A 27,885-nucleotide genomic window follows, 5' to 3' on the forward strand; every position below is an offset into this window, starting at 1 on the left:
AAGTCACATCCCTGATCCCAGTTTGATTATGTACATGTATATATAATAATTCCCTACCTACGTTGGCCTGCCTTTGTTTTGTTTCAGCCTAAAGTCTTCAAACAATTGATGAATAAATCATATTTCTTCCATCCTATTAACAACTGAGATTATCCTCCTGATTATCCTGTTTTGCACTCCAGCCTCAGCAAACTAGATCAGGAGGAAATAGTTACAGCAGACTTTGATAACCTCATAGACATCTGTGTAAAGGTAAACACAACAATAGGGTATTTTGGGGGCGGGGGGGGGGCACTTTGGTGTTTTGGTCACTCAGCTCAAAAACACAGGTTATAATAGGAAAGATAAGACGAGGGAACAAAATCTTAAAAAGAAAAAACAACTTTTCGATTTTAATTTTCTTCCCTTTCTGTTCTTTCAAATTTTTTGGAAAAATTATTCATCCACACCTATCGTTACTGAAATTAAATTCAGGCTCATATTTTTAAAAACGGCTATGTGACACAAACAAACGATTTAACGTTTTCAAAAGTACACTTAATTGATTTTTTTTGTTGTTGTTGTTGTTGTTGTCAAAAAGTGATTCAATACACACACACACACACACACACACACACACACACACACACACACACACACACACATATATTAAATATCAGTTTACATTTAATAACAAAGCCTAACTTTAGGGGTAAAAATGGAAAGAAACAACTGGTCTAACATATTTCATAATATATATAAAAAATATGTTAACTCACAATCAAATCTAAAAATAATACTTTCATGGAAAAATAAACGTTTTTACTATTTTTTAAGTTTTTACTGTTGTTAATGACACTTGGAGGCACCATGGAGCCCATAGGTTGTTTCCTCTTTATCCCCTATTAAGTTTCACCTTTATAGTCGTTTTTGGTATAGGCCCCAAAAATGGTGAAGTTTGTAAAAAGCAATTGTTTTAGTTCATAAAACATTAAGTGAGGTACACATATCACTAAACCAACACCGCATGAGTTGCTGACACTGCAGCAGGTTTCGTTAAATGGTTTAGGCTTTAGTGCACACGTTCTCACTCACAGGGTGTAATCATCAACAAAACATTTATCATAAAACACAGGCAATATTTCATCATCCATCCATCCATACGGCCCGGGTCATGGAGGCAGCAGTATAAGCAGAGATGGCCGCACCTCCTTTGCTGCAGCCACCTTCTCCAGCTGTTCTGAGAGCACAGCGAGTCATTTCCAAGCAACCAAGAGACATTATCTGTCCAGCACGTCCCAGGTCATGCCTGGGGTTTTCTTCCTGTTGGATATGCCAAAACACCTCACCTACCAGGTGACCAGGAGGCGTTCTGGTAAGATGCCTAAACCACCTGAACTGGCTCCTTTCAATGTGGAGGAGTAACAGCTCTACAGGAACATAGTCTGACCAGTAAATTAACAGAACTCCTTGAACTCTCATCCACCCTTTAGCTGCTTTAGTCTTCGCCACAAATTCCCCAGTGCAAGTTGGAGGTCCTTGCTAGATGAAGGCAAACTGAGAAACATTTTATTATCATAAATAAACATGTGACACAGGGTAAAAAGTCGTTTTTTCCAGTATTGTGCAATATATACTGTATGGAATTCAAAAAAATGCAGAAATAAACTGACAAGAATAAACACTAATTGAAAAACTTCCAAGTGATTACTAAAAACTACTTATAATTGTTTAAACATTTGACTATTAAGTTACTACTTATTAATAACTCAAAAACCTGCTACAGTATAGTAGATGGACAGAGTATGGCTTTGGAAATGCATCAAAATACAGACTGTCCCTAAAATCAGAATCACATTTACATTTTTGTTTGTGTAATTACTGTAAATGTTTTTGCAGTTTGTTTCTCATTCACACACACTCACACACCAAAGGTGGCAGAGCTGCCATGCGAGGCGCCTTCGGCATGTGTCTGTGCCAGGGATCAGATAATAGACGACCCGCTTTGCCATCTGAGTCACCGCCACCCAGGCAATATTTAAACAACCAAGAATTTAGTGAGGTTAATGAAAGAGCTTTAGAGACTGCTGTTTCTGTGCCTATGATAGATGAATTACAATTACAATGCTTTTTTCTCTTCTGATTTAAAGCAATCGGCACCAGCAAAAATAATTCCTGAACCCTCCGTGTGTCGCTCTCACTAGTATCGCCTCTTCCTCATTGACTTGCACTTCTCCCAAATCCTGTTCGGACAGTTGGCTGGAACAGCCTCCATCATCTCACTCGCCTGGATGGATGAAAGTGAATGACGTTAAAATGAAGTGAGAGTGGCCCCTGGGGGCCTGTGTGGCTCTGCCGTGAAGAAATCTAGCTCCAGCTTAAGATTTCCTTGACATGTCCTCACCTGAGCAAGGCCTTGGGCGAAGGTTGGCCTCATCTACAACCCTGCACTGCCTCCTTCTAATACCCCCCCCCTTCTCTGCTGGAAAGAAACACAGTCACTGATATCAGCCCTTCAGTCCAGGCTACAAAACCTGTCAAGCTCTGACACCATCAGCATCGCTCAGTCTCATCTATTCTTTGTTTTGAAGCTAATGATAACTGTCAGCACTGTAACAGCAGTAAACAGCAAGAAAAAATGACACCAGGTATTGTTTTCAGGTGCCATGTGTAACATTTCAAAAACATCACATTGAGTTTTAGTCTTTGATTTAACTATACGATTTTTTTTCTTTCACACATTTGATATATTTTGGATTTTTTTTGTAAATGCGGGGCTCTGTTGGTTGAGAATTTTCACTTTATTAGTAGCAAATGTGTCTATTACATTTAAAATAGGGTCATATGTTTGGTGTTTGGAGCAAAGACTGCTGCCCTTCTTAAGTCAGCTATTGGTTTGTGGACTCTTGAAGAATAAGTAAAAATAAATAAATAAGGGCAGCAAGGTGGCACAGTGATAAATTGAGGCCTCTCAGCAAGGTCTTGAGTTTGACTCCACCTTCTGTCCGGGGTCTTTCTGTGTGGAGTTTGCATGTTCTCCCCGTGTCTGCGTGGGTTCTCTCCTGATGCTCCACCTTCCTCCCACAGTCCAAAGGCATGCATTTAGTGCGGTTTGGTTAATTGCTGATTCTGATTGCCCATGTCTATCTCTATGTGATAGCCCAGTGAAAGACTCATGACCTTTCCAGGGTGCCCCAAACATCCCCCACCCCTGCAACCCTGATAAGCAGAAGAGAATGGATGGAAAATAAAGTAAAAATCCAGACACTTGCCTGCTAATTAGTGCTAAACAATAATAATAATAATAATAATAATAATAATAATAATAATAATAGAATTTCACTCACCTAAACCAACAAGAACATGAGATCGGCGCAGTGAAGTTATTCACTGAACTTAAGTCTTGCAGATTGACCTAAAAGGTTGATTCTGTTCATCTGGACATAGCGTTTGACTGATGATTGAGCATGCATCAAGACGTCTTGCAGATAGCTGCCTGTACTGGCATCAACCTGTGGCTACACCTTTAATCAGGCATAACTTTAATCAATTTCATACAGAAAGAGAGATGAATGTGCATGCACTAGGGGAAGTTTTCTCATTTTTGAAGAGATGTTCTGAATTATACAGGCCAACGATTGAAGTGGGATTTGCCCAGGTCACCAAGACTGTGTCTCCTTGGCGACAGGGGTGTCCTATCACAGCTGATTTAGTATGTAGCAACACCATTGATGGTTGGTTTAGTGACTTGTGCTAGACTCATTTTTAAGTTTTCTCTCAAAGAATCTCAAACCTGGACAGATGTAGCCTGAACAGATGATGAACATTGTTGCCTGTGTCTGTGAAGGTTCTCAGCCATCCAGGTCATCGTAGTCTCTGCAGCTTGGAAAGAAACGCGTCTGGACGTCTTTCCTTGAAGACCCCTGTTGCCTGTGAGAAGATGTTGGGAAGGCTTAGTTTGAAAAATGAGATGTTTAGAGAGCAATGGGTCATTTTCTGATTTCATATCCAAAGACAAAATGAAAAATAACTTGGTATGAACCAGACGCCGTGTACTGAATGTCTGGCAAATAAATATTTCCCAGTACTGTACAAACTGTCTCACATCCCTCACTTCAGTGCCTTTTAACTGCCTTGTTCTAAATAAAATTTTCCATAATAAAAAGTCTTCAAAGTCTTCAAACACTTAAAAAAACCCTCTGCCCTGTATGGCAGATAAAAATTAGATTAGGTACTGATGTCAAACTGTAAGTAAAGTTGAATGTTTTCATATTGTTTTATTTTCTTCTCTAAAAAAAAAACATGTGGAACCAGCTTTGCGCCTGTGCTTGATTATGGCGGTAAACATTCAGTCTTTATTCGGTGTTTAATGCATCTCTACATTTTTGACACATGCCAAGTGTCTGTGTCGCTGCTACATAAAGTTTACCTTTGCAACCTTCTCTGTTGCAGTTCCAACAGTTTCCAGCTGTGTTACTCCAAACAGCTGCTTTCAGTGTGCCGAGTTTTCTGACAGATCAGGGGGGAAAGGCATTTTCATACAGACCTTGGACATGGAATAATTTTCAGGAAGCCCTTAAACTCTTTACTCTAAATATGTGCTGTTGGATGTACAGGTGTAATGAGGACCGTGGTAAAGTAGACATGTGTGGCATGATGTTTTTCTTGAGAGGACAGTAGTGTTGTTTTGTTGTGGCTATTTGTAGATCTTGTATTTTGTGTTGTATTTGCTGTACTTTTAATACTTTGAGGTAGTATGGCTTCTACTTTGGCTAGCCCTTGTAACGTGATTTGATCTCAGTGGGACTTCCTGGTTAAATAAGGGAAATAACATGGCAGTCTTTTGGGAGTGACTCACTGAAATTAATTCTTTTCACATTGTCACTTTTCAGCCTAGGAGACTGCTGTTCTGCTTCTAGAAAAACTACTCTGTCATATTGTTAAATAGCAGCTCAAGAATTTATGATGTCATTAATTCTCACTGTCATGGCAACATGGACATATCTAGACCTGTAGCAAGTTTATTTACAAAGTCCCCTCTTTGTATCTTCTTACATATTTGATTTGTGAGATCAGTGCACTGATAATGAATTGTATGTCAGTAAAATCTTTGCTTGATTTGACGTCCATCTCTTTATCTGTCTAAGAATCTGCCTCAAAGTCCTCACTGTGTCATAGTACATTTAAAATAAATGAAGAGGAGGCTTTTTTGGGGGGGACACTGTATTCATAAAGATGTATAATATCGTTGCACGTTTTGGTTTATGTATTACTGCAGGTGAGTCAGTGTGCAGAGCTTCCAAATACCAACAGCTATACGATCATTCCAACTTTCTGAAGAAATAAAAACAGCTAATCAAAAGTTTCCACATTTACTTACATGTTTGTCTGCTGCCGCAGAGATCTGTGAAGAGATCTAGACCTACATGATTTAAATGCATTTATTACCTGAGTGTCACATGTCAGAATATATTTGATTCCATGTAAAACAGCATTGTGCATTTACTGAATTTGCTGCTAACACACACATCCTTCCTCAAAGGGCTTCAGCCAGTGGGATCAGTGAAAAACCCACGATCTTGATTACATTAGAAATCTGTCCGTCTCTTCAGAGAATTCAGTCAATGCTGTATAAAGATCCGATGTGTCCCTCAGGGTTTTATCCAACAATAATAATCAGTATGAGAGAGCACATATGTATTTTCATTTGTACTGTATGTACTACATAATCCTGTATATTTTATTTGTCTGGAGATACTGCTGTAATCTCCAATAGCGTGACCAAACTTACGTGACCTCCAAACTTACACTGGGCGGATCATTGGCTGGCGGGTCGCTGATGTTATTATGAGGACCAAATGAAAATCTGTTGGGGAATTTTCTGACATATTACACAGCTTAACTCTTAGAGTTCTTAAGGCAGAGCGGAAGTCATGGCAGGATGGCCCTACAGCTTATCCTGTTTCCAGCTATCCTGTAAAAAAAGACACGTATTAAAGACCTTCCTTTAGAGAAAATCAGATGAGATTAAAATATGTAGAGCATGTCTTTTCTATAGGGAACTGAAGAGGAGCAATTTGTGAGTTTTAGTCACGTGCTATTATACTGTATTAAATGATTAAATGTTATTATAAATACAATTTAGCACTATGTACCATCACTACATCCTCCAAATATCCCCATAAAGTTTTCTGTGACTGAAAATATTAACTTCACAAAGGGATCATTTAAAGCGGGCAGCTCTTGTTTTGGCACATTATTTTTACTGGGTGAATCAAACTAGCATCTACAATTATTCAAATACACCATCAGATGAACAACAGCATATAGAATATTTCACCTTGTTGTTATTTATTAAACACAAACTAAACTAAAATTCAGAAGTGGTGTGGGGAAAAACAAAATAGCCACGATGCAGTAGATCCACGTTTAGCAGTAAGAACTTGGACATACTTTTCTGACAATAAGGCGCTCTGGATTATAAAGCGCATTAAGCAAAACAAACAGTCATATAAGTCAAACTTTACTCAACTCATTCTTCTTGCATTGATTCATTAATGTTGAATTCTCTCCCAGCTGCTCTATTCCCATGTTGTTGCAGTATATTAATGACTAACTTCGTATTGTGGATGGATTATCTCAGTTGTTCTCCTGACTGAAGTTTGGTCCGTTTACAGCATCCTGCCATGCGATTGCATTTGTCCCTAACCATCGGGAACCCTCACGTTAACTTTCATCGAGTGGAAAAAAGTTAGCGTTCATCCTCCAGCTTCACTGGTTATGTTATGCTAACACAGCTGTGTCGCTAGCGATCACGTAGCAAATCAATATATACCAGCTAGCCCAACTTCAGTAACCCTACAAACATCACTGCTGTTTAGTTTTATGTCTTCATTTATGTTGGAAGTGATAGCAGAGCTGTACGTTTGAATTTTTTCAGAAATCTCTCAGTCATAACATGGTGTATCATGTTTAGGTTGAAACTAGCGAGCTAACTTCCTGCTAACTTAAAACTCCGTTAAATTTAATAAATTCTGTTTTCATGGATGCCTGGATATTAAACTTACCTGGTAAAGCAGCAATGCTGATCATTTTATTACAGATGAAAGAATTTAGTCAGTTTATAACTCTCAGTGATGCCGCAATGTTTGTTTGACTTTGGGACCTGAACTGGACGGAGTTTAGGACCCAGATGACTCCGCGAGGCTCCTGACTATGGAAGCCGTAATGCAATCCATCAAGCGTGCGGCTTCGTAGCTTACCAAAGTCGTACTAAAACATTTTTTGACAGATTTTTGAGCGCCGTGTACCACATAAAATCGGTTCGAGGTCAATAAGCACAACCAGAATTGCTACATAAGGCGTATAATATAATATATTATAAGGCGCACTGTCGATTTTTGAGAAAATGAAAGGATTTTAAGTGCGCCTTATAGTGCAAAAATTACAGTATTAATTTTCTGTGTGACTTTATCAGTCCCTCAGTGTGGAGAATTTTTGGCCCAATCTTTACAGTGTTGCTTCAGTCAATTGAGGTTTGAGGGCTTTCGTTTATGCACAGCTTTTTTGATTCAGTCCGGATAAGGTCTGAATTTTTTTTTCGGCCATTCTGTTGTAGTTTTCCTGCTGTGCTTGGGATCATTGTCCTGTTGACCCAATTTGGGCTGAGCTTCAGCTGTCAGACAGATGGTCTCACATTTGACTCTAGGATACTTTGGTGTACAGAGGAGTTCATGGTCGGGTCAGTGACTGCAGGTGCCCCAGGTCATGTGGCTCCAAAACAAGCCTAAACGATTGCCCCTCCACCATCGTGGTGACAGTTGGTATGAGGTGTTTATGGACAAACATCTCCACTTTGATCCAAAAGACGTTACTCTCTAAGTCTTTGTTCAGATTTGCGATGAGACTTGATAGGAATTTAGTGATTCTGATTTCATTACCTATATCACGTATCGATTTGATAGCTTATCGATTCTCATTGGCTTCTAATTGGTTCCGCTTTAAGAATCATGTTATTGTATTATTACACATCTTTACAGAACATTCTGTAAAATGACTTGTAATGCATTTCTCATAAGTACTAGTTAACAATATTTAACGGTCCCACACACCAACACAAATCCCCATCCTAATGAGGACACACATACAGTCTTTGTCTTAGTATTTAGGTAGAAACACCAAGCTGACAGCTCAAAGCAAAGATGAAAACCAAAGAGACTTTAGAGTCGCTGTGGTGACTGCTTTACTGTAAAACCAGTTCTGGCCTTCCATCCCTGGTTCAGGAGGCTTTCTCCTGGCAACCTTTGCAAACATAAGCCTTACTTATTTGTCTGTTTCTTAGTGTACTGACGTGGACTTCAACATTAAACATGCAAACTAGCTGCATTCATTAAATGTGTGAGTGCAACATATAGGCACACATGCTAATTAATGTTAAGTAAGTAAGTAATAAAATACTGGAATCATAAACGTCTTGCATGATTTGCACCACACAGCAGGCCATAGTATTTGTCAGATAAATAATAGATACAGATACATAGATACAGTAACAGATCTATTTACATAATTTCCTTAGGAATTATTAAAGTCTTCTGATTCTGATTCTGATTCTGAGATCATTAAAATGTGATGTTAATCCACATTAAAGACAAAATGGGCAGAGGAAAAAGACAAAGACCTGTTTGGGTTGAAAATGAGTAGATGTGCCTTCAAACACAGTGCAAGTCACCATGAGCCACAGTTATATGTGTGCACTGGCTCATAGGTTCCCACATTTCAGCTGCTGATGTTTTTGGGGGGGAGAAACTGCCATCTTTGCCATTCCTGAATTTTCCCATGTATTCCTATTCATTCTGATAAAACGTTTCTGCTGTTGTGTCTAAGCACTGATGCCAGTGAACGCCTCGTGCTTAATTGTGAGATTCATATGATTTAAACCAACATTAGAAAACATCTTAACCGGTTTGACTTCATGACCATGACCCTCCCATAAATGGAGCTGAGACAATAAAACAGTTTATTTCTTAATCAGTATTTTTCATGTCAGATCAACACAAGTTTGAGGCTCTGGAGAATATAATTTGTGTAATTGTCACCCACTACAACAGTGTGAATGCTTGTTGTGTTTCTGACAACAATAAAAATCGAAGGCACAAGCTTTACTGCAGCCTTACCGGGCTCTGACAGACACTCGGCGATTCCTTCTCTGGCACACTAGTTTTTTCTTTCAATCGTGGAAATGCGACTTCTTAGGACCAGGAACAGCCTTTGTCTTTTAATTACGACACAGACTCCAATTACCTCCTGTTGTTGCTGTTGGCTAAAACAAGTTAAAAAGTAATAGGCATTAAGAGCGTGTCTTAATTTTGGTGCATCAAAAACTCGTGTATCTCTTGTATACATAATTATAGGAAGCCTCGGGGAGAGATAAGATTGAATTCTCTATCAATCAAAAGTCAGAACTGCATGTTAGTTCAATTTACATAAATATTAATTTCTAAATACTGTTAAATTATTTGTATAGCACATTAATTCTAAATTAATTGAAAAAAACTAATCTTTGTGAATTGCATGAATGTGTGAACTACATGCAGATAATTAAGTACATAAATATAAAATGAAAAGTTTTGATCAAACACCTCGAGCTCCTGTTATATGATCCCACAGCCATTTCCTGTCTTTAAGGCTGTGCACATTAATTATAAACCTCACTCAGAGGTTCTCTAACAGACCCAGTATTAACACAGCGTGTCATTAATAAGGAAGCGAGAGTGACATGTGAAGGTCTCACATTGTGACTAATTGAAAAGGCATCAATCATCTAGGACCATTTTACTTGCCTCAGCACCTGCTACTGTATGGAGGAGGTCACACTTTGAACAGGATCAAGACAACTTAATCTAGACAAATTAACACAGCGGACTGTGCCAGTAGGATGTCTGCCATGTCCCTGATCTCATCCTGCTCTTTCACACAGAGTTTTATCTCATGGGATCAGGTCCATCTTGTTCCCTGCTCCCCTGAGGACATTTCTGAAGATTGTAAAATGCCTTTTTTTATTGTAACCGAATATTTAATGAATTTTTTCAAAGTGTAGCATGCAGATATTGTACTAAAACTACAATCCCAACGGCTCCAAAAGTTGGAATGCTGTGCAAAAATTAAATACAACACTGAAAGCCTGTATTTAGGTTCAAGAGAAACATGTCTTCATGTATGCTCAATCATCCAGGTAAGGAAATCCCAGAGAGTTGATTCTATTCATCTGGATGAAACGTTTTCAGTGGGAGAAACTTATCATCACTCATCCAAGTGACTTCTTCAGTCTGACTCAGTCAGTCCCTAAAATAATACAAAAAAACCACAACAATCAGATGCACCCCTATGAACAAGAGCTTTGGTGACAGTGGGAAGGAAAAACTCCCTTTTATAGGGAAGAAACCTCCAGCAGAACCAAGCTTATCGAGAGGCAGGCATCTGCCACAGTTGGTTGAGGGTGAGTGGGGGAAGACTGGACAAAAACACACACTATGGAAGAGAGACAGAGATTAATCATAACTAATGATTAAATGCAGAATGTTGTATGAACACATAGTGAGTGAAAAAGCAAAGTGAAGAAGAAACACTTCATGGGAAGCCCCAGCAGCCTAGACCTTTTGCAGTGTAACTAAAGGAGGAAAATGAAAGTTAGACGTCATCCGGGTCTTTATGTCTTTAAGACATTCCTGCAGTTTAACTAATTGGTGTGTTATCGGGCTTCACTGATAGATAAAGTTGGGTGTCATCAGCATAGCAGTGAAAATGTGCACTATGCCTTCTGATGATACTGCCTAAGTGAAGCATGTATAATGTAAACAGAATTGGTCCTAGCACAGAACCCTGTGGAACTCCATAATTAATCTTAGTGTGTGAAGAGGACTCCCCATTTACATGAACAAATTGGATTCTATTAGATAGATACAATGATACAAACCACAACCACCAACAGTACTGAACACTGCACTGAGGTCTAGCAGCATAAGCACAGACATGAGTCCACTGTCTGTGCTGTGCTGGGCTCTGAAACCTGACTGGAACTCTTCAAATAAGCCATTCCTCTGCAGATGATCTGTTAGCTGTTTGACAACTACTCTTTTGAGATTTTTTGAGATAAAAGGAAGTTTAGAGATTGGCCTATAATTAATCAAGACAACTAGATTTTTAATTTTTGTAAGTCCAAGACTTTTATGTAGTGGTTTAACTACTATCAGCTTGAAGGCCTGTGGTACATAGCCAATTATTAACGATAGGTTGACCATATTTAAGACTAATGGCAGGACTTCTTTGAGTAGTCTTGTAGGAATGGGGTCTAAAAAACATGTTGATGGTTTGGAGGAAGTAATTACTGATGTTAACTCAGAAAGATCAACTGTAGAAAAAGAAAAAATGGTGCTGAAAGTAGCTGTAGATAATGTTACGTCCGTGAGATGGTTATGAGTAATTTTTTTTTCTCTAATGGTTAAAATTTTATTTGTGAAGAAATTGATCAAGTCAGTCAGACTAGTTAACAATAAAGGAATGGTTGGTTCAACAGTGATCTGACTGTTTGTCAGCCTGGCTAAAGTGCTGAAGAGAAACATGGGGTTGTTCTGATTTTCTTCAATCAGTGATGAATAGTAAGACGTCTCGCTGTTATTATGAGGAGGGAACCAATTTAAAGAGGAGAAAACTTTTTCTACCAGGCTGCAAATGTACTTACCTCACTGAAGAGACCCATTACTGTATTAAAAGTTTCAAAAGCAACATCCTTTCTTATTCAGGATAGGATTTCAGCTGCCCAATAGTTCATAGCCTGTGTTGTCATATTCTTTGTGTCAAAGTGAGTCAATTTTTTCCTGTGTGTTACGGCCCTAACAGGCCTTCCTATCGCAAGTAAACCTTAAAATCACATAAGATGAGATCAATTTATTTCAGATTTCCATAACAGGATCTGACATAAACATAGTGTTGTCTTTGCATGGAGTTTTAACATGAATTTTTGGATGCAGAGATGAAGTGTGATCACAGACGGCAGAGGTGTTCCTGAGCTCGTGCAGTGATTTCCACTACAGAATCACATCTGCTTTTTAATGCAGCTCTGCACGATCACAGATCACAGCCAAACAGCGGTTTAGGGCCTCGTCCCTTGAGTGCAGAGATTTCTCTGGATTCTCTCAATCTTTTAACGATATTATGTTTGTAGATGATGAAATCCACAAAAACGTGAGTCTTAAATTATTAAACCATTTGCTCAAGCGGTCTCTCGCAGAGTGATGAACCCCTCCCCCAGCTAAAATCTCAGCCTTACTGTGAAGCTCTTTTAATATCAAATCATGTTACCAGCAAATCATTTGCACTTTTGGAATTAAGCAAGACTTTAAAGTGGGAGTTTTCAGCTCTTACTTACTTGAGAATATTTTATTTCTTCTAAAAGTTGAACATATTATGGTCTTTGTCTGTGAAGCTGTTAAGCAGGCAAGTTTGCATCCAGCATTCATAGTTAATCTCCTTTTCACTGACAGTGTTGTTTAACTGGCCTTGAGGGACTTTATCATCTTTACAGTACAAGCAATAAGCAAGCGCTCAGATCAGATCCTGGTTTAGGAAAAAAAGAAACGAAAGACAATGTAGGAAATATAGACCGTGTTTGCACTAAACTAAACAAGTAAATTCATAACTATTGAATTTGTTACATAGGATATTTTAACTTGTTTTATTCTATACTGCTTTGTAGTTGAAGGTAGACTTCATGCCACTGATTTGTGCCACAGTGGGTGTATATGCAGAACTATATCATTTTGTACATAAAATAATTTAGCTTTATTTATCCTATACAGTACTACACCAGAATTGAAGGTAGACCTCATGCAACTGATTCTAATGAAGATGCATAGCAGAAGCAGTGGATTGTATTACGTACTAGAAATCCACCGCGAAAACGTCTGCTTCAAAACAAACTTTCAGATGGGATAGCAGAAGGAAAACATTTCTGCCACCAGATATTCAGCTCACTTGATTTCTTCACAATTTAATATGCCAAATAAATCCTCTTTCATAAGTCTTTGAAGCTTTATTCCTGTGTCTGATCTGCTTTTTCGGTTTTATAGCAGCCAAATGACAAACACATTAAAAGAGGAACAACGGGAGAAAAGAAATCACTGAGCAAATACGCATTTTCCTTATCTAATGGCGATTTAGATTATATCACTAGATAATCCTTATGCATTTTATTAAATTATATTTATTGTTTGTCCCAGTCAACGTTCACGTACTGTGCAATGGATGCAATGAGTACAATCCACACTAAAACAGGAGAATTACATGCAGGAACCTCTGACCTTGGAATGACCGTGTACTACGAAGAAGTTCTGGGAAATGAGAGAGGTAGCAGCTCTGGAGACGGGATGAGAGATCATCAATAACCCACCGCCCTGCACTCACTTCAGTGTTTTCCTTTCTACACTTGTCATGTATTTTTCATCCTCGTGTCCCATCGGCTCAGGATAGGTCACTCCTGAGCAGCGCTCCTCAGCAGCTCCAGCTGAACAGATGTTGGGGATGGCAGATGAACACAACTTAGGACCCACATATGCTGCACAATCAGGAGTGTGGAGTGATTTATTCATAGAAGTGAATAATGTAAACACACTTTTTAGTGAGCGGCAGTCTGCTTTGGGTGTGTGTGATTCGGTTCAACTTAAGACAAACTGATGTTAACGTCACAGGAAATAACAATCATGTCTCATGTCGGGGAAAACTGCACAGATGTGGACAGATGAGGTTTCTCTAAGATCGCTGAGATCTCACAGCTTTCTAACCTCTATTTTTTATATACATATATACGATCTTATATATAATTATACGTTTAGGGCACTTTGACTGTTGTGAATTGGAGGTATACAAATAAAACTGGATCCTGCAACAAGTGTGACAGGATTAAACCGTCATGATCTTTGGTCTGTTACTGGGTTTTTAGCCTTTTTAGAAGATGTTTAAGATAAGATGTGTTCTGCTTGGTTTTTATCATTCTTAGTTTCTTTATGTTATGTCGAGGGTTTGCCAGCAGGGTGGTGACTTTCTTTGTGGCATTCACATATTCTGCCCATGCTAGGTGGGTTCTTTTTATGTACTCCAGCGTCCTCCCACAGTCCAAAGACATGCTGTTAGTTTAGCTGGCGATTTTAAATTGGATTCTAAATTGTGAATGTGAGCGTCAGTGGTTGTCTGTGTTAGCCCTGTCCAGGCTGAACCCTGCTTCTTGGCCTATGACAGCTGCAACCCTGAAGTGTATAAGCAGTTAAGACGGATGGATGTTTGATTTTACATCCCTGTATTTTTTTACTTTAGTTTCTCTTATTGCTGAGTTCTTGCGTACTGTGTCGTATTTTTGACACTAGTGTGGGGTTTTTTAATCCATGTTTTTGTATTTTGTTTTTGTCATTTTTATCTCTCAGTGTTTCCTGTTGCTCTCTCCGTTTTGTATTTCTCTGTTCGGACGTATTAATTTATTCATCTTTCAGCATATTTTTGTGTTTTAGTTTAAATAAATTTGCCATAACTTTCTTTTTCACCTTTTATGGCATGTTTTATGAGGTATTGTGTGTAGAGATTTTCAGATGAAAATGAATTTTGTCCATTTTAGAATAAGGCTGTAACATTACAAAATGTTAAACAAATCAAGCAATGTGAACACTCTCCTGATGGCTCTATATGACACCCTGGGAAGGATATAGTATATCTTAATATAAGTATATCTTATACTGAGATATTCAGTTTACTAACAAATTAGAAAAATGTCAGAAAATACTGTAATTACAAAAGTTTATTTAAGCAAGGCAGACCTTACTGTAAAGAGAATGCCAGCATTCCTGCACAGTTAATTCGAGCTCCCATTTCCAGATGCCTGTGAGAAAGGATCAGATATCTCAGTGGAGCCACTGGAGGCACCGAATGAGTTAATTACCTGCCTCCCATCCGGTGAGTTAGATTGTGCTGTTGAATGGTGAATTAGATATCTAAAATGACCAGTGCGATTGTAATGACAGCTCTCTGTAAGAATCATTTCATCTGCCTACATTACTTTGGAAGACGTGATTAATGAAGCGCAGCGCCCTTCACATTTCTCACCCACTCTCCCTCTCATTCCCAGATATACTGATCTGCTGACATTTACTTAAGTTTGGGCTAATGTATTAATTCCAAAGATAATTATTCAATATACTTTTGTCACTGTTGATATAGCTCAGTGTCACCCTGCGTGCTCTCCTCTGAGAGTTTCTATATGACTTTGCCAGATGGGAAGCGGGCTGCTGCAGAAATCTCGTTCTGTTAAAAAGGCCATATGTGAGAAGGAGCACGGAGAGAAAAACAGACGCGAGGAACATGGTTTCTACAACAGAGGCAGGCAGAGTACAGCTGATTTATTTCTGATGCACTAGGCAGTGATGGAGATCATAGATTGTGCTACAACCAATCCCTGACATATATGAACATTCACCATACAGTCAAAAAATTGGTTTAAAACCAGTAGTAAACAAATAATAACAACACTGAGTCTTCATTAGTTACTATGACGCTATAAAGATGCATGTAGCCACCATAAAATAACCCAATGGTTTCTGAACTGCTGTTTTAAAGGCTTTCATTTGACATCAATAATATTTCCGATGTTTTGTCAGATTTGATCATTTCCACCAGAAAGCTCGTCAGTGGTTATCATTCATTCTAATCATGGATAAATGGAGAGTGTACTGCATCTGCTATGATCGGGCAGTCAGCTAAACTCTGATGACAAGATTTCCGGTTCACAGGTTTAATGACACAGGGAAAGGTGAAATTGCAACATACAGTACAAGGCATAATCACGTTTACTTATTCACCATGTATAACGATGAAAATATATTAACCCGGTTTTTTAATACAAGTCAAAGTACAATATTCATATGAATTACTTCCCTTTTTAACTCAAATACAAATATTAAATTATCACTCTAAAAACTCTAGCTGTAATGAATTCCTCTAATTTGTTTGTAATTGCTCCATAAGTGATTGCTAGCGTAAGTTGTAGGAGATTGTTTTCAACATTAAACTTGCACAAAAATGGCCTTCAAAAAAAATGATCCATACATGCACATAAAACATAAAACACGTCTCTACATACCCACAATGCTACCAAAGGCATAAGATGTATGTGGATGCCGCTGAATTTAACTAGCTAAGGCCACCAAGCTGCACAAGCCTTCTCCTCAATTCACAGACTAACTTCCTGTTTACATTCTAACATCATGTCCTATTACAGACTACACTGATTTTAAGGTGGCACCAGTGAGTTACAATTACATATTTAACATTTAAGACAGCGGTCCCCTTTTTTGCGCTACGGACCGGTTTGATGTCAGACAATATTTTCACAGACCGGCCTTTAAGGTTCTCGCGGATAAATACAACAAAATAAAACGATATGCCCAAGACAAGAACTGTGGTATTTTCTAAATATAATGATAATTCACTGTGTATTTGTGTAACTTTATTAGCAGTGTCCTCCTGAAATGCGCCAACAACATTGAGAGTAACATCCTCCTTTCTGCACCTTAATGCTCTCTGGTCGCTATGGTAACGCGTAAATATTTCTTTCAAAATAAGACACACAAGTACAACACGGGAAAAGACTCAGGGAAACAGAGTTAACGATAAAAACTATATCAGAACAGAGAGCTACAACATTATGAGACCTCTAGCAGTCATGTGAAGACCATCTCTGGGGGTAAATGTCATTGGCAAAGCGACAGATTCGCGTCGACGGGACTGGCTGAACAAGATGAAATAACCTCCACCTGTCGCTCCAAGCAGTCATGCCTGTGATGGTGCTGTTTTCTGTTGTTCCTGTTGTATTTGTTGTATTTCTTCTGTTCTTACAGTAGTTTGTGCTGCCTTCTGTCTTCCCGAGTTGTCTTCATGCTTTACTTATTTGGCTCTCCAGCTTTTGTTTTTTTTCCCTGTTTGTTGTCCCGCCCTCATTAGCTTCACCTGTGTTTGATTGGCTCCACCTGTGTCTTGTTCCCACCGTTTCTTTTAACAAGTCATTACTCTGTGTATGTATCCGGTTTCACTTCTTGCCAGAACTAAATTTTTACTCATTTAATAATAAAAGACTTATGAAATCCTTATGATTGTTCTTTAGTAGCAAAGTGTATGAAGTGAAGCTGTCAGGTTACTGATCCACAGTCCTGCTCTTGTCTATGAATCCATGACTCTCATCTGTGAGGCGTTGACCAAACGAATAAGATCACAGATAACTGCTTAAATGAGCTTCTGAGGGGTGTCTCCACTGTTCCTTTAGAGAGGATGAAGCCCTCAGCATTTAATTAGGACATCGCCTGAGTGAGGAGTTTCTGACCAGTCCAGCTGTAATAGTGAAGCAATACAAGCTACCACGAACCACAGAGAAGTTATAATGCTTCCGCTGGTATGTTCACATGCAGCGTTGAAGCATCACCCCCTAAACTATTTGGCATAAAGGCGTCAGTCGCAGTGAGAACAGCCACTGCAGACTTTTCAGGCAGAGAATGTGACTCTTTCTAGAGCTGAGTGGAGCTTTTATGCATGAAAGGAAACTAGGATCAATTTTTCAAAGATCACTGGAGTCATCTGTCAAATAGCACACTCAGCCTTTCAACAAGTTGGACTGCCAAAACATCTGGCTGAGCCATAGCCGCTCAAGTGGGATCCACATGCCATCAACTTTTTTTTTCTCTTAGATTTGGTATTGTCAGAACTGCGACATATCCCCTAAGGAGCTGGAGTGCAACAGGTGTGGGGCTGAATGGGAAACCTATGAGAAATAACTTGGCACAGATTTATATTTCCCTTCTAAGTGTGATAAGACGGCATTGTGAAATCTGAAGGAGTCCAGGAACCTAAAACTCCCACTGAGGATTGAAGCTGATTGGGTGAAACCAAAACCTTGTGAAGAAATCTAATCTTTATAATATATAGTCTGTGATAGTGCAATCAAACATGATCATTAGCTGAACATAACCAGATGTTTAGTGATATATTATCTACTGCTTCTTTTCTGTCTGCTCTGGGGTCATAACTCCATCATTCACATGAGGATCATAAAATATATTCTCGTGTTTTTCTTGTAATTTGAGTTGTTTTCATTCACTGGTCTATTGTTTATCTACAGTTTGATCACAATTCATGTATTTTCTACCTAAAACAGACTTTTATCAATGTTTTGACACCCATATGAATGAAAGGACAGCAACGGATTATACTGTATGAACTGGATAGAGGACTTCAGGTCGAAAACCAGATTTTCCAGGCTTTGGGAGTAATTAGAGACACCAAACTTGGGGTTGAACCAAACTTCAACCCCAGGGGCCAGATCTGATTATAAGACCAACAGAGATGGCACACTCATACGGCAGGGATCTGTCAGTCTGAAGGTAGACCTGCAGAAAGGAATACTCTGCTCGTCATATGTGATTCTAATGGAGACCAGAATTTACAAAAGGAAATTCATGATATTTGTAATAAGAGGCGAAATTAGCAATTTTAACCATAAACTGACTGGCAAAGTGTTTACTTAAGGTATGGATCAAAAGTGGGCAGCACAGTGGTGCGGTGATTAGACTGTTGCCGTTGTTGTTCTCCTTGTGTTTGCGTGGGTTCTCTCCGGGTACTCCGGCTTCCTCCCACAGTCCAAAGACATGCAGTTAGTGGGGTTAGGCTAATTGATAATTCTAAATTGCCCATAGGTGTGAATGTGGGTGCGAATAGTTGTCTGTGTCTACGTGTTAGCCCTGTGACAGACTGGTGACCTGCCCAGGGTGTACCCTGCCTCTCGCCCTACAGTAGCTGGGATAGGCTCCAACCCCCCGCGACCCTGGCAAGGATTATCAAATGAGAATGGATGGATCGACGGATCAACAGTGCTGTTGACTATTTTCTATCAAATTTATACAACTAAAACTCTTTTTGCCTTCAGTTTGCAACATTTCAAAACTTCTGGTGCAGAATCTGGACCCTTTCCTCAGACCACCAGTCACTGTTTGCAAAAGCAGATAAACATCTGCAAAAAACTAAAAAGAATTTAAACCATCATCAACTTCTTTTTGAGATTTAACGTAAGCACATGCAATCTGTGATTTGCTCAAGTAGCATTTATTTACATGCCAGGCCTGCTCAAGCATGACCAGTCAACAGAACGACAAACCAGTAACTGGAAAACAGAAGGATTTTTCAGTTATTAAAAATCTTTGCTCACAGATATTTGTCGACAGAGATTAGATTTCTACCATTTCAAGTGTGAGTAATTGTATCACAGCAGTGTTAGAAATCAGTAATTACATGGAAACAATACATTATACAATACATAGGGCGATCGTGGCTCAAGAGTTGGCAGTTCGTCTTGTAATCAGAAGGTTGCCGGTTTGAGCCGCAGCTCGGACAGTTTCGGTCGTTGTGTCCTTGGGCAAGACACTTCACCTACCACCTACTGGTGATGGCCAGAGGGGCCGATGGCGTGATATGGCAGCCTCGCTTCTGTCAGTCTGCCCCAGGGCAGCTGTGGCTACAACTGTAGCTTGCCTCCACCAGTGTGTGAATGTGAGAGTGAATGAATAGTGGAATTGTAAAGCGCTTTGAGGGTCTCCTTAAATGGCCACAATTTAGGTCAAAATATGTCTTTGACTGTTATCTTTAGACTTTATTTTGTGGTGTTAAGAGTAACAACAGGGACTGAAAGGGATGCTTTTTAAAAATTTAAACAAAAATGAATGAATAGGACAGAATACCACCAGAGATAATAACAATCAGCCAAACTGAAGCTTAGAAGATAAGCAAAGGAATCAGAGGAGCCATCAAATGCCTGGGCCATCCTGATCCAGAAAGGAATGTGGCATCAGGAATCCGTTTGAGTTGGAAACAAAGAACAGAATTTCCTTTTTGCATGTCAGTCGACACAAAAAGCAAAACAGCAGGAGCTGGACGAAGCCAGAAGAAGAGCGCATCACAGCAGCGTGCTCGTCAACCACACAGCAAAGTCGACATCACAGCAGTGCACGCATCAGTGGGGTTGTGTGTCCGAGGCCATCTTGCAGATGTCTTTGTTGTGTCCTCTCTCTCCGGGCTGACTTGGCCACTGTGTTTGTGTGATAGATACTAGGAGACACGGGGGGGCTGTCTGTAATATTTCAGCAGCTGTTTCCTTTATGCAGCTGCACCGCTGCAGACAGGACACTTCAAATCATGCTCAACGCTGCCACCACTGTGTCTGTGTGTGTGTGTCTGTGTGTGTGTGTGTGTGTGTGTGTGTGTGTGTGTGTGTGTGTGTGTGTGTGTGTGTGTGTGTGTGTGTGTGGCAGTCCAAAGGGATCTAGTGCTTGACGTCATAGTGAGACTCAACAGAGACACGAGGGACACCCTACATCTATCACTATGGATATGATCAGCACAGGTTCACTGCAGAGAGGGCAGGTCGTGTTTGTGGGAAGAGAGCATCACTAGCTGAGTTTCCATCCTTTATTCAGTTTTTTCTTCTCGTGTAAATACTGTTTTAATTTCAGTTTTATTCAATACTCTTTGTGAGCAAACTTGCACATTTGACCTAAATGAAGTGTCTTCTCTCCAACAGCTCTAACTCTCAGAACAGATGTAAAAATAGCTTTCTGTCAATTGGATTAACATTACAGTAATAAACTGTCACTTAAAAAATGTGAAAACTAAAATATATGAGGAGTATTTCTGAAAACAGTAGCAGGTAGCTGCATATCTGAAGAGAAGACTGTAAGTGGATGATGGGATATGATCAGTTCTTGCAAACACTGAACTTTACATTTTAAACGTGCCTAAAACTTAAGACTCCCACATTTTTATATATACATTAATTTTTCTCAGACTAAATGTTTGACTTATCAGAGATGTGGCCCCTCGCCTCTGCTGACTCTAATCTCTGAACTGGACCTCCCGACCAGCCTTCAGGTGTCGCCTTTTGGAGCATTCTTAACCTGACAAATAATATGGACTACTGTGCAATTACACACCTCTGCAGAAGTTTGTGCTCCGGTTCTGGTGAATGCAGTTCTAGTACTCAGTTAGCATTTATTAGAAGATATCTGTGGCTCATAGTTGCAGCATTATAATGGTTGCTAACCAAGCTTGCTAATATTGGCTGATAATGTAAAACTTCTCCCTTCTTAACCCCCTTTTTTTTTATAGCATAGCAATGGCCTGGATGCTAAAATTCAGGCTTCAAACTAATATCCCAAAAGGCACTGGGTCACTCTTTCTGTCTTTCATATAGAGTTTAAAGGCCAGACTAAAGATTAATGAATGAAAAGACAACAGTTGTTGTTGATGAATTGAGAAAAGTCCAGCAAAAATTTGCATTCTGTTGTTATTCCCATCAAAATCCTGCAAAAGATGATTCATAATAATACAATGGGGCCAACAAATCATCTCTTTGACCGCTTGCATTTAGTCCTTGTGCATGTAAATCTTTGCACACAACTGTTTCATATATCTAGTTAGTGTTATATCTGTTTTGTCATTTACCAGCTGCAAAGACTAGATATCTTTAATTAATGGGCTTCAGTGAACTGTTTAGTTTTATCTGATGGTCTAAATGCATTTCTAGGATCTTGTCTTCTGTCTTTAGTTTGAAGCAAACGAAATCTTTGCTAGCTATCAGTTAATTGTGAAATGTGGCCCTCTCCGTTACAAGGTTCACACAATCATCATCAATGACAGCCTTCAAAAACACGTACCCATCGAATGCCTGTGTCAACAAAGATTTCTCCCAGCCACAACGAGACAGCCCTCTTTTATTTCCTCATTTATTTTTCATTTAAAGCTGAAACCACATTGGCGTGCCCATGAAAAATACAGATTTCACCCTTGTCCAGTTGGGGGAAAAAGATCCAATGAGGCAGAAAGACACATCAACAGGGAGGAGAGGGCAAGAGAGGAGAGAGGGGAAAATACACACAGTGTGTCCTTTGAGCCGGTGTCACCCTGCTGGGCGGAGTTTGACATTCAGACCATGCGACAAGGCTCGGCCCAGGGTGGACGGCCCCCCTGCAATATTAACTCTCATTTGGAGAGCAGCTGTGGCTATGAGCATGAAACATTGAAGGAAACAGCTGCCATGGATCCAGTGCCATCGCACCACCTCTCGCACTGTCTATTAAAGCGCCCTCCCTACTGTTCCCTTAAGCCTGCATGAAAAAAAAGCACACAAACTGGCTTTTATTCCTCATGTAATTTCCCCTCTAACTTCAGTCTCAGGGTGACTTAGTCTATCTGTGTGAGGCTTCAGTGGCCTGGGAGATATCCCCAACATCTGCACAACAAAAAGTGCTTTCAAGGCCTCACTGTCTTAAAGACTGAGTGGGCTGTGTGTGACTACAATCAAGGAAATTTCTTAAAAGTGTGGAAAGACAAAGACCAATAGGGTGTAGACATGGAAATGTTTTCTAGATGTTCTAATGCTGAAAGTTTGATGAGCACGAGGAACAATGAGTGCTTTATTCTTATGAAAATGTTAAGCATGTTTTTTAAAGATATCAGTGGGACCTCGGAATTGTTTCTCTGCTCTTTGGAAATATTTTTGGTTTCGTCAGCTTCATCGGGCTTGTTGACACATGGTGGACTTCTTCCTCTGGGTTTTGGAGCTGATGCTTCAGGTGGAAAGATTTAAGTATCTGTAGCTGTTTTCACACGTGCACTGCAGCCCTGAAAACAGCTGCATGTGAGAATACAAATGTTGGACGTGGTTGGATATTTATGTGTTTAAGCTCTGCACAGAGTCTGTGTGATATCTAGTTACACCCATGTAAAAATATGGCAGGTCACTGTCAGGTCAGTTCACAAATCGTAAATGCTAAATGAACATGAAGAGTGCCCTTTCAGCTCAAAACATGCACCGGTACTGATACACAATACTATACGATGTTATCTCTGTTTCTTCCTTTTCTTGTTCAGAAACTTCAGGACCAGCTCATCGTCGCTTGATGTTGACTTTAAGCATATTTTCCTACAAACACAGCCCGTTCAGTGTGTGTTGACTGTATATGTTACACAACAATCTGAAAAATTCCAATTTCAAACACTTTTCTTGCGAGCTCAGGGTGTAATGGCCTTTAAGTGTGTGTTAAAATGTTACCAACTTCTTCACAAGGCTGTTAAATGTTTCCAGCATGATCTCTGTTGCTCTCTGTCACTAATTACAATAGATGATATCTACGTATTGAGCAGTCTGGAAGGCAAGGTATTGATACTGACATTCAGTGGACTCAGGGTACCAACTCTACATTGGTACCCTCAAAAAAAAATCTTAACTCTCTGCTGCTTTTTCTTTCATTTCTCACACATCTGTTACAATCCTTGCACATGTAAATACTGATTTTGAATGAGCATTCAGGGCCTCACACACCCAAAACCGTGCAGAGCTGTGGCTATCACTCTGAAAGCTATAGAAGCTCTCCTTCCATTTAACTATCACACATTCATAAGACGTGCGGTGTTTTAAAAGACCCTTGCCTTGTAAAGTAGCTCCTTAGAGACACATGCTAATTTACTTTAGCTTTAGGAGGGGTGGAGGGGGGTGACAGCAATAAAGGTCGTCTGTGATTTCTAGTGACAGGCTGAAAGTAAGTGTACAGGCGTATGAACCTGAAGCTCCGCAGGGACCCGGACCCCCTGGTGTTCTCCTAGTAGCTGTACAAGCTCCCGTCGTCCGTGCAATGTGTGAGTGACGGATTCAAAGGCAAATGGCTCGCTCTGAATTATTGATCAGTCGGGTCACTGTAGCTGCGGATTATAACCGTGCGAACACTTTCCCGTCTCCGCTTGTGTGTTTAGCCATAATGAAAAACAGCAGCTCAGAAAGTGACAAAGAAACGTCATGTACAACAAGAATATGAATAGATTCCTCCTGGAGAGCTCGTGCTGCCATCATCAATGTAAATGAGGCCCTGACTCTTCGCCAGAATCGTGGACAATTAAGCTGTTATTAATTATTCAAGAGTGGAAATAATTGATCAGCAAGGTTGAAGTGGCTGCGGATTGTAATGGCATGGGCAGTGCCACTTTCACAGGGGATAATTAGCAACAGGGGTAATTACACTCACAGCCAATTTGTAATACCAGCGTTTCTTAATGTCTTGTGTGTACGCCGGTGTCTGCGTGCAGTATCAAGCTTTAAGCTAACAGATTTTTTTTTTGCTCTGCATTTGACACAGATTATCACAGTCATTGGTTGGTGGTGTTGCCAATTATTGAACAGCTTCCTTATGGAAATACTACATCCAACTTTTCAAAACAGTAAAGTAGTTTTATTCAAGTTTTAGTTGACTAAATATCATAAGACTTGGAGACTAAATCGGTTCAGACTTAAATATAAAGTTTATATATATATACTGGTTTATGGTTTACAAAGAGTCTTATTTTCCTTCCATTTTGTCTCCTTTTTAAGAGGAGCAGGGAGCATGGGAGCTAGCCTGAGTCGGAGCACTTACCTAAACTCCTTAAACTCCTGAGGGCTTCAGGATAGTATGTGGGTGTGCATCTGCTCTGCTGATATGCTAACCAGATGCAGTCATTTCCATCCACTGTCCGCTGTCATGCTTTGATCCATTTCCATATTGACTGGTCAGCTTGGTCGTATGTCCGAAATTACCAATTAGTACCTCGTTTCCACTCGCCAACTGTATCAGAGGAATCAGTTATGATGTGTCACTGCTGAGAAGGTGATTACTGAAAATTATACGCCTGTGCAGGAATTCACTAGTCAGAAACATACTTGTAGAAACAGTAGTACTACACTGAGCTCAGTCAACTCTTCACATAGAGATTCACATACTGCAACACAGCTGGACTCCCACCTCTCAGAGTGCAGCCTACGTCTAGCTCTTAGTTTCCTCTTAATTATCAGTGCTGTATGTGCGACGCAGTAATGACTCAGCCTTTACTACCGCTTGGCATTAGATAACACTATAAGAAGTTGAGCTACTGTAGAGCTACCCTAAGCATAAATGTAGTTTGTCAGATTGAATGTGTTTGTATGATATAAAAAGTTTTTTGTATAAGGTGACACTTCTTCATACCTCACTGTTCATGGAAAAGGTTTTCAGTCTAAAACTGGGTATTACCAGTTTGTCCTTTCGGGGACATCTGATTCTGGTTTTTGTTTAAGTTGTTTGTGTCCCTCCGCGTCAGAGCTTGATGCGCTGGTTTACAGCAATAGTGGAAAAAGTCTGTGTGAGTGAAAACGATGGTGTCACATTTAAATACACTTCTTGTGTCATTTTTGATATGCATGGTTACTGATATGCGAGCTGTGGGTAGTGACCGAAAGAACGAGATCGCTGATACAAGCGCCAAAAATGGGCTTCCTCTGAAGGGCGGCTGACCTCTCCCGGCTCAGAGTAGAGCCGCTACTCCTCCACATCGAAAGGAGCCAGTTGAGGTGGTTTGGGCATTTGATAAGGGCACCTCCTGGGTGAGGTATTCCGGCCATGTCCCACAGGGAGGAGGCCCCGGGGCAGACCCTGTTAACGCTGGAGAGATTAAATCTCTAAGCTGGCCTGGGAGCCTTGGTGTTCCCCCGGATAAGCTGGAGGAGGTGGCTGGGGAAAGGGAGGTCTGGGCTTCTCTGCTTAGGCTGCTGCCCCCACAGCCCAGCTCCAGATAAGCGAAAGAAGATAGATGGATGGATGGTTACTGTTATAAACTGAGTATTTTAGCTCAAACCAAGACATTTACCTTAAGCTAACCAAGTAGGTTTTAGTCCCTAATCCTAAGCAGTGAGGGAAAGAAAAAGTAAAAAGTAATTGAGTCCAAAGGAATCAGCAATTAAAAACAAGGTGAAGGCAACAACGGTACAAACACGACACAAATTATTGACACGACACAACATCCATGAAATGACCAACATATACCAGTCTTTTAATTCATTAGTAAACCCCTCATTGATGAAGCACTAATTAAATAATTTTCTGTAATAACCAGCTATGTCAGACTTCTAATAAATACCATATTATTCAGACACCTTTTGAGTTAGAATCTCATACAAAGAGCTGCTACTCACAAAATAATATAAACTGCAGAGGCGGTTAACTGAAAAGTAAAAGCACAATGAATCTCATTATGCTATATGTTTGTTCCTGTTCTCTTTATTGTCACTGTCTAACACACACTCCCCTCTCCGATTGGGCTGTCTCTCATTTCTCTCATGATTCATTTCCAATGTGCCCTTTGCAATTAAACCCGGGGGTTCCTCACTTAAGACCGACAGGCCAGGGGAGGCGGGTGTCAGCTGAGACCATCAGTCATGCATGGACGCTGCTGTGTGGCTCTGTGGATGTGATAAAAACCAAAGCAGAGCACTGCAAACAACTGCTGCTGTGCACGCACACACACACACACACACACACACACACGGATACACATAAACAGTCAATTATCAGTGAAATAGCACAACACTCTCTTTCTTCTGTATACTGTTTCCCTTTCAGTCTCTTGCACATCACGTCGTGTTCCCGACTCTCTCCCCGTCACTCTCTGTTCCCCTCCCCTCTCCCTTTCTCTCTGCAATCTCTCATCATCGCTTTAGCACATTAATTGACTCATTATTCCAATTCGTACTCGGGGAGGGGGAAGGGCCCGTTGATTAACGAAGGCAGATGCCCAGTCTCTGCAGAGGAGCTCTGGATCGCTGTTGTTTGTCCCGTACATTTACAGGAGTTATTAGAACAGCTCGAGACTGCTGGCTCGAAGGCAGAGGAACATTTAAATGTTCTGACAGTCACTGTGATGTGTTTGTGTTAAATGGGTGATTGTTTAATTAGCACAATCTTTTTAAAAAAAAAAAAGATAACCACCAATTTGATTATATGTGGGATTTGTGGAATGGTTATGATGAGGAGGGAAAAAGGTGTCGTTCACAACAAAAATTAAGAATATGTGAAAATTGTGTGGTAAACAAAATAAATCTGAGATGTGATCATCACTGTTTGTTTGGGTTTTTGGGTGATTTTTCTTTTTTGTCTTTAGTCTTTTTTAACAAAACCTAGTATGAAAAGTTTTGTTCCTTTGAAAATCCTCTGTAGAAAGTGAGGCTGTATAAACTGCATCTTTTAGGTCAGCAATGTTTGTCCATTTAATTCAGTTATTTCTTTTTTTCTGGCCCAAACTAAAAGTTGCAATCATGATCTGCCTAATTGATTATCAATGTCAATAATTATGCAGCATTGCTACACTTTTGACTTTTACATCTTTTGTCAGTTCATATCATTGCAGCCACATCATCTTTGAGTTTTGGATGCAACTGCTGCAATTGGACAGACAAAAGAACCAACTTGTGACAAGCAAATGATTGATTTCAATAACAAATATCAAGAAGATAAAAGTAGAAAACCTGTAGAAACACAGTGGCTAACATGCTTCCTTCCATATTAAAAAACATTGGTCAAATAAGAGGCTCCCACATTTCTGTGTTAAGAGCAAATCCAAATCAAGGTCTGTATAAATATCCAGTTCTTTTACTAGTGTTGCCTCATACTACCACTACTGGTACTATGAGGCAACACCTGGACCCTACAGAGGTTACACAGGTAGTCCAGCTTTTCCACAATGGCACATCAATGCATGCCATTGCCAGAAGATTTTCTGTATCTCCCAGCACATTGTCAAGAGCATGAAGGAGATTCCAGGAGGCAGACAGTTAATCTAGGAGAGCTGAACAGGGCCGTAGAAGGTCCTTACCTCATCAGCAGGACTGGTATCTAAGGAGGAATAGGATGAGCACTGCCAGAGCTACAAAATGACCTCCAGCAGGACACTGGTGTGAATGTCTCTGACCGACGATCAGAAACAGATTTCATG

At 40.0% G+C, this 27,885-nt stretch overlaps 1 long non-coding RNA gene across 3 annotated transcripts; it reads right to left on the reverse strand.

The window, feature by feature from the left end:
- Window positions 1-1,675: 1,675 nt before the first annotated feature.
- On the reverse strand, window positions 1,676-6,021 carry LOC120443123. 3 transcript variants are annotated; one of them, XR_005615158.1, is made up of 4 exons: window positions 5,788-6,021; window positions 3,327-5,401; window positions 2,384-3,198; window positions 1,676-2,266 (listed from the first exon to the last, which is right to left on the reverse strand). It is a non-coding gene; the product is annotated as an uncharacterized LOC120443123 (long non-coding RNA). The 3 variants fall into 3 exon arrangements; XR_005615159.1 differs by having other exon boundaries at window positions 3,327-4,488; window positions 5,360-6,021; XR_005615157.1 differs by having other exon boundaries at window positions 3,327-6,021.
- Between the last annotated feature and the right edge of the window lie 21,864 nt (window positions 6,022-27,885).

The sequence above is a fragment of the Oreochromis aureus genome, linkage group 12, assembly GCF_013358895.1.
Source record: "Oreochromis aureus strain Israel breed Guangdong linkage group 12, ZZ_aureus, whole genome shotgun sequence".
Lineage (NCBI taxonomy): Eukaryota > Metazoa > Chordata > Actinopteri > Cichliformes > Cichlidae > Oreochromis > Oreochromis aureus.